Genomic DNA, 6,788 nt, shown 5'->3' on the forward strand with positions numbered 1-6,788 from the left:
CCCCCCACCGACCACATCACGACCAACACATCGATCAACGCATCATGCCACCGCGCGCCAACCGGCGCCCTCCACGGCCGGTTAACGGCCACCGTGCGGCGACCGATGCCTCCTGGAGCGGGAGGCCAGCCAGCATTGAGCACCGCCGGGCGACCAGCTACAAAGTCGCGCCAACCCCCGACCGGCACACCTCGGTCGGCGCCATCAGACGCCGCGTGCCGATCGACCACGCGTCCCCCGGGCACCCTCCACCGCCGTGCCGCCGACCGTCGCGTTATATTTGCAAACCCTTTGGTTATAAGTCGTGTCCTCGTCCGTATGATTTGGTCGCGTTTTCGTCCGTCGCGTTATTATTTGTAAACCTTAGTTATAAGTCGTGTCCATGTCCGTATGATTTGGTCACGCTTCGTCCGTTTGCATACTTGTATTCCTTAGTTATAAATCGTTGTCCGCGTCCGTATAAGTTGGTCGCGGTCCGCACTTCCTGCGATTCCCTCTGTACGCGTAGACTAGATAATAAGCCAACTCTTGAAGGGCGGCTTCAATATAAAACTCTGTTTTTACCAGAACGATGGGCGTGGTTATTGCGAACCTGAGTCTCCCCCCTCTTCCCGAATCCTGGCACCGACGAGCCGATCCGTGGCGTCGGGAAAGGAGCCCCGTTCCCAACTTACAATTATTTTATAATATAGTATATATTTTTATTATAGTTAATACAAACTTACCTCTGGAGGTTCCATACTTTCGAATATATGTCCATATGCATATAACTATTTAGCGCTTTTACTGCTTTGCTGTTCAACAGGATGAACTTCAAACAGCAAAAACTTGCGCCGGAAGTACGTCATCGAATCTAGTTACTTTCCAGAATGCTGCTGCTTTTCACTGCTCATGAAATGTTACCTTATTAAGGGTATGTTCCAAAATCACTGCCAGTGCCGTGAGCGTGACGTCATAAAAGTATGCTATCAACAGCGTTTATGTTTGTGAGCGTGCTGTAAATGCGTATACGATGTCTAAAATGGAACATTACTTTCAGTGCTGGCAGTGAACACAAAGTAAACAACAGATTAATCTATAAAATGGAGAGAAATGATCAGAAAATATTTTTGAATGCAACAAATATAAATTTAATAGCTGAATCTGATGAATCATCAACGATGATTCAGATTCGGCAGAAGTATATAATTTATTAGTGAAAAATAATGTAAAACGTGTACCTAAAGTACGGTGCCAAAAATTATGTTGAAAATGTAGTGTGGCATTATACTGGGAATGTTTTTAAAAACCATTTTCGGTAAGTTATTTATTTAATAAAAATAATTATTATTAATTGCTTGTTTTTATTAATTTATGCAATAAAAAATAGATAAAATTTTTTAACTATGTTTTTTTATTATTAAAAAAACAAATAATAATTATAATAACTATATAACTTTTTTTTAAAATAAAATGTTTATTTTAATGTTTTTCCATACCTAGCCCCGCCCAAACATTTCTTTTTTTTTGGAGCTTTAATCCGCTTTATTGAAAATCTGAAAATGGGGGAGGAAACTTTCCACCGAAAAGACTTACTCTGGCATAGGGATGATGGAAAACCCCCAAATTTATAGAATTTTTTGAATGACTTACTTTTAAATTTTATAACTTTTATATTTATTTAAATTTTTGCATTTTTTATTAACTTATATGTGTTCGATTGTTCATGTGGGAAAGCAACGGCTTGGGATGTTTCACAAAGTTTTTGAATGCTTAATTCACATCTTCATAATTCATTCCGGGCCAGACAAGTAAAGCAAAAAAATATTTGGACACTTTTAAAAACAAATAAAAATTTCCAAAAAGGAAAAGGGCGATAGGGGCTCTTAAAAATTGCACACCAAAATTTACTCCAGAATTTTCATAAATAAAAAAGGCTATACCAAACGACACGGAAATTTTTGAAAAAATGTTAATTATATTTTTTTATAATAAAATTCTGCAGACAATTGTAATAATATTTTTTTCCCCTTTTTTTTTTAGATAATATTTGAAATAAAATTAAAAATCACTTAGTTTTGCAGGACAGTGGGTAGTGCAGAATGAAGTTTTTAATTATCTGGCTTTGAAGACATGTGTACCGCAGAAAACTTCCCAGAGAATGCCATTTTTTGGGTGTGCCGCATACGCACCAAAATATATAAGGGTTTTTCCGTTTAAAAAAAAAATGGACATTTAACAAGCAAAAGTAAAATAATAAAATACGTTTCGGACGAAAATGGGGTAAAAAGAAACAAAGGCTTTTTAAAAAGGGAAGTTTTTTCGAATTTTGGATATATTACCTATAGAAAACTGTTTTGATACCAATTATTTGTGCTTGTTGTTTTTTTTACATAAATTTGCTTAATGAATGATTACTTTGTGATTTCCATTTTTGTACAGCCAAATAAACCCGGGCTATAATCGAAAATATCCTAAAATTATACGAAAAAAGGATTGAAAAACAAAACCGCATTGTAAAAATCTTTGCAAAAGAAAATTTTTTTTGAATAAAGTTGTATAATTAAAAAACTTTTTTTTTCTTATTATCTTTATTTTTTTAGATCCTTATCCCAATAATAACAATTAAAAAATAGTAATAATTTATTTTACCACACTGCATACATCATAAGGAACGAGAAAAAAGTTTTTGCCAAAAAAAAATAACAGGAACAAGGAATAACATAGGAAAAAGAGAGTACTTTCCTACTTTTTTCCCTGATCCTTTTCTATTTTTTTAAATAATCTAAGCTTTAAACATATACTATAGAAAAATCAGCATAAATACTTTACGGGGATCTATCCACATACACAATTAATTTACTCACAATTTAATTTGTATGTCAATAAACTTTTTTAAAGAAAACTATCACATTTTTTTTACATTATTTAAAATAAATTAAACTCATCATAATTTTATATTAAATGACATACCAGTCTTATATGCACAAAAATCTTATATTTTTAAGAATAAAACATCTTAATTTTTTTTATAAAACCCATAAAATATTAATTAAAAAAAGTTTTTTTTTTTTTTAATATTCTGTTTTTAAAATTTCAAAACTTTTTAAACAGCATTTTTTTCTTAGGTCTTTTTTTAGCATTTATCTCTTTTTCTGCTTTCTTTTTCTAAAGTTTTTTTTTCTAAAAATCTTCTCGGGCGTTTTAATTTTTTTTCCCTTTTTTTTGGGCAATGCAAAAAAAAAAAATATTAAGAAATTATAAATAAAAAAATTAAAAAATGCTGTATCACAAATATTTTAAAAAAAAATAAAACAAAATGTATATAAAAGGAAAAATTTTTTTATTTATTTTTTTTTATATATTTTGATGTAATGTAATTATGTGTTTACCTATTTTTTTTTGCGCTTGTTCTCTGTTTATTTGTATATCATTATTTACAGAAGTATTAAACGCTACTTCCAGCTTAACTAGGGGTTAAACCCCAAGTTTTTGCAACTCTTTTCCTTGCCGAAACGCCAAGTTCGGACAGGGAGCGTTCAATTTAAAGTTGCCAAATTTTTAATAATAAAACAAAAAAACGGTATCAGAAGATTTAAATTTATTCCACTTGGGGGCTTCAAAACCCCGGGAAAAGTTGGGCGCCAGGCGCATGTAAATGTAAAAAATTAGCACTGCGAAATTAAAACAAACATATGCAAAATTTTAATGTTTTTCTTTGCTTGAATGTCCTTCATTAAGTTTAGCGGTGCGACTTTTTTTAATTTTTTAAAATTTAAAAAAAAATTTTTATTTTTTTTTTTTTTAATTTTTTAATTTCATAATTTTTTTTTTTTTTTTTTATTTTTTAATTATTGAAAAATTTTTTTAATATTATTTTTTGAGAGTTAAAAATTAAAAAATTATTTATATAACTTTCTTGGTTAATTAAAAATAAATTAAAATTAAATCGTATAAGTCAAGGCTTTTTTATTAAATTCTAAAAATTTTGGGGATAAAAGGGGCGTTAAAGCAGAAAAAAATAAAAAATTTTAAATTATTTAGACAGAAAGTCATAAAAATATATTTTTTAAATTGTTACTAAAAAATTACAAAAAAAAGGTGCAAAAAAATTAAAAAATCCCCTTTTAAAAAACAAATTAAAACAACGTTTTTTGTCAAAATTTTGACCCTTATCAACGCTGATTAATTTTGAATTTAATAAATAATAAACGGTGTCCTAACGGGAAATAAAAATCAAGTTAAATAAAAAACTCATAAATATTAAAAGCATTAAATACAAAAAATGATTTAAAAATTATTACGTAAAAAAGAAAGAAAACATATGTAAAAAGCAAAAGCATATTCCTCCAAAATATAAAAATGTAAAGGTTTAAATCTTAAAAAGTGTTTCTACTTTCCCGGGTTTTAAACCCGAAGACACTAATATTTGGATCCTATAAAATTTTTTCGATATTTTTTTATTTTTTTAAGCTTAATAGGTTTTTACAAATAAAAAGTTTTTTGACTTTACATATATTAATTTCACCGTAAAAACGTAGTAGGGGGAAAATCGATTCTTGGGTCCGCACACTTAAATTCACAGACAAATGATCGAAAAATGAAAAAAAGAGCGGGGGTTTAAATTATATTTTGTACTTTTTCAGAGTTTCGGTAGTTTGTCAATACTGTCTAAATATGTGTCAGGTCTTATTGCCGTTTGCAAATTCAAACTATTGTTTGTTTTTTAAAGTAACACTCGGAGATTATCTTTTTTCCCAGGAAAATTCTTTTAAGAATTTTTACTTCATTCCATTTAAATTTGTGGGTTTAAAACAGCCTATGGTTATTAAACATTTTTTTATTGTATTTTTATTAATTCAAGTTAGTTCCGAAAACCTAGTAAATTTTTAAATTTTCGTCCCCTTGGCCCACAAGAGCCCCTTTCGCACACATTTAAATTTTTAAACAACATTGGGATTGGAAAAAATTGGAAATTTTTTTTAGTCTTTTAAAGTGTTTGCTTAACTTTTTTAAACTAAAATAAAAAGTTTCGTATTAAATTTTTGTATATTTTTAATTGTTTTTAATTGGTTGGTGATTGGAAGGGGAAATAAGAATTAGGGGTTTTTGAGTAGAAAATATTTTAAGGTTGGGTTTTTTTAATCGTAATTTAAAAACGATGGTTTATGGGTTTTAAAAAAATTTAGTAGGGGAGCCATTTTAATTAATATTCAAATTTTCACTTTTAAGTTCTTTGGGATGGAAAATTGGATCGTAATAAAATGTTTTTTAACCAATCCAAATTTTGTTCCTCTTTTTTTACAAGGGGGAGTTTTGAAAAGTAAAGTAAAATCTACCAAGAAATTGATTTTTGGGACCCAAACGTCTTATAGAATTTTTTTCTAAAAAGACGTGACAAACGAAAAGTCCAGGGTTTTTTATTGTTATATTCCAAGTAAAATAAACTATTTTGAAAAAGTTAAAAAAGTCTAAAAATTTGTTGAATTTTAGAGATGGAACGCACAAAACGTCATCTACGTACTAAATAAAAGTGTGTAATGTTAAAAAATTGAGGCTTTTTTTCAAGTTTTTGAAATTATGTCGCTTAATGGGGGAAAGTGGGGTCCCATAGGAGGCCAACGATTGTCGGTAAAAAAAAATATTGTTAAAAGTGAAAAATGAAATTTAAACTAAATTTAATCCTGTCATAAATTCTGATTTCGGGGTCGAATTCTCAGCCAAAATATTGCCATCTTCAAGACACTTTTTAATGCCATTCATTGGAATATTTTAAAAAGAAACCATCTAAAGATATTAGTTTAAAAACTGCAATTTAAGATCTTTAATTTTTTTTGCCTTTTGTGCTTTTTCATTGGCTGTTTTGCTTTTGGAAAACTGTTTTTCATATTTTATGTAGAAATAAGCGAGATATAGAGTGGGGCATTTAATTTAGGGAAAATTAATTCTAATAGACAAATTTTTTTTTTGGGTCTTCGGGAGCCGTATGCTCTTGCAAAAAACCCTCAATAAATTTTAAAATTTATATTTTGTACAAAATGTTTTTTTATTTTTTTCCCTTTAAATAATAGGGCCGTGGCTAGTGGGGTTTAATTTTTTTTAGTCGGATCTTTTTAAAAAAACGTATGTGCTTCATCTTTAGCATGTTTTTTTTTTTTTTTATTATTCATTTTTGTCTAAAACGACGTGCTACCTTTACAGCTCTGGGCAAAAAAGATTGGGTTTTCTTTCAAAAATTGTTATTATCGAATTTTTAAATTTTTTTTAAAAGGAGTTTTATTACGCGGGTAAAAAAAATTGGAATAGAGTTGAAAACTTGGTACTCTATTTCGATAGTAAGCGTTTTTTCAATAGGAATTTCTTTAAATTAATTCTAAGAGGGACCCAAAAAAAGGGGGTTTTTTTTCGCCCCTTTTTGGTCCCTCGATTTTGAGATTTAACTGTTGCCAAATTTTTTCCCTTTTAATGAGAAAATTAAACCGAGAAGTTTCATTTAGGTGACAACTATTACGAGGTAGGGGGGGGGGGCAAGTTCACTACGTACTATCTTTTTCTTCGAAGCAATCAACTCAAAAATTTCAACGAATTTAATGTAAAAAAGCTTATCCCCCAGTATACAAAAATTATATTTTTGTAATTTTGAAACTTAGCAGCGCTCCCAGTTTATTTAACAAAATTTTATTTCTTTTTTTTCATGGCCATGGATTGGCATCTTGTTTATCTTTTTTTTTTAAAGATAAGTTTTTTTATGGTACGATTCTACATTTGCAAATTTAAATTTTTACTGATTCATTATACGACTCTATATA

The sequence above is a fragment of the Nylanderia fulva genome, unplaced genomic scaffold, assembly GCF_048542155.1.
Source record: "Nylanderia fulva isolate GAGA-0341 unplaced genomic scaffold, ASM4854215v1 Scaffold97, whole genome shotgun sequence".
NCBI lineage: Eukaryota > Metazoa > Arthropoda > Insecta > Hymenoptera > Formicidae > Nylanderia > Nylanderia fulva.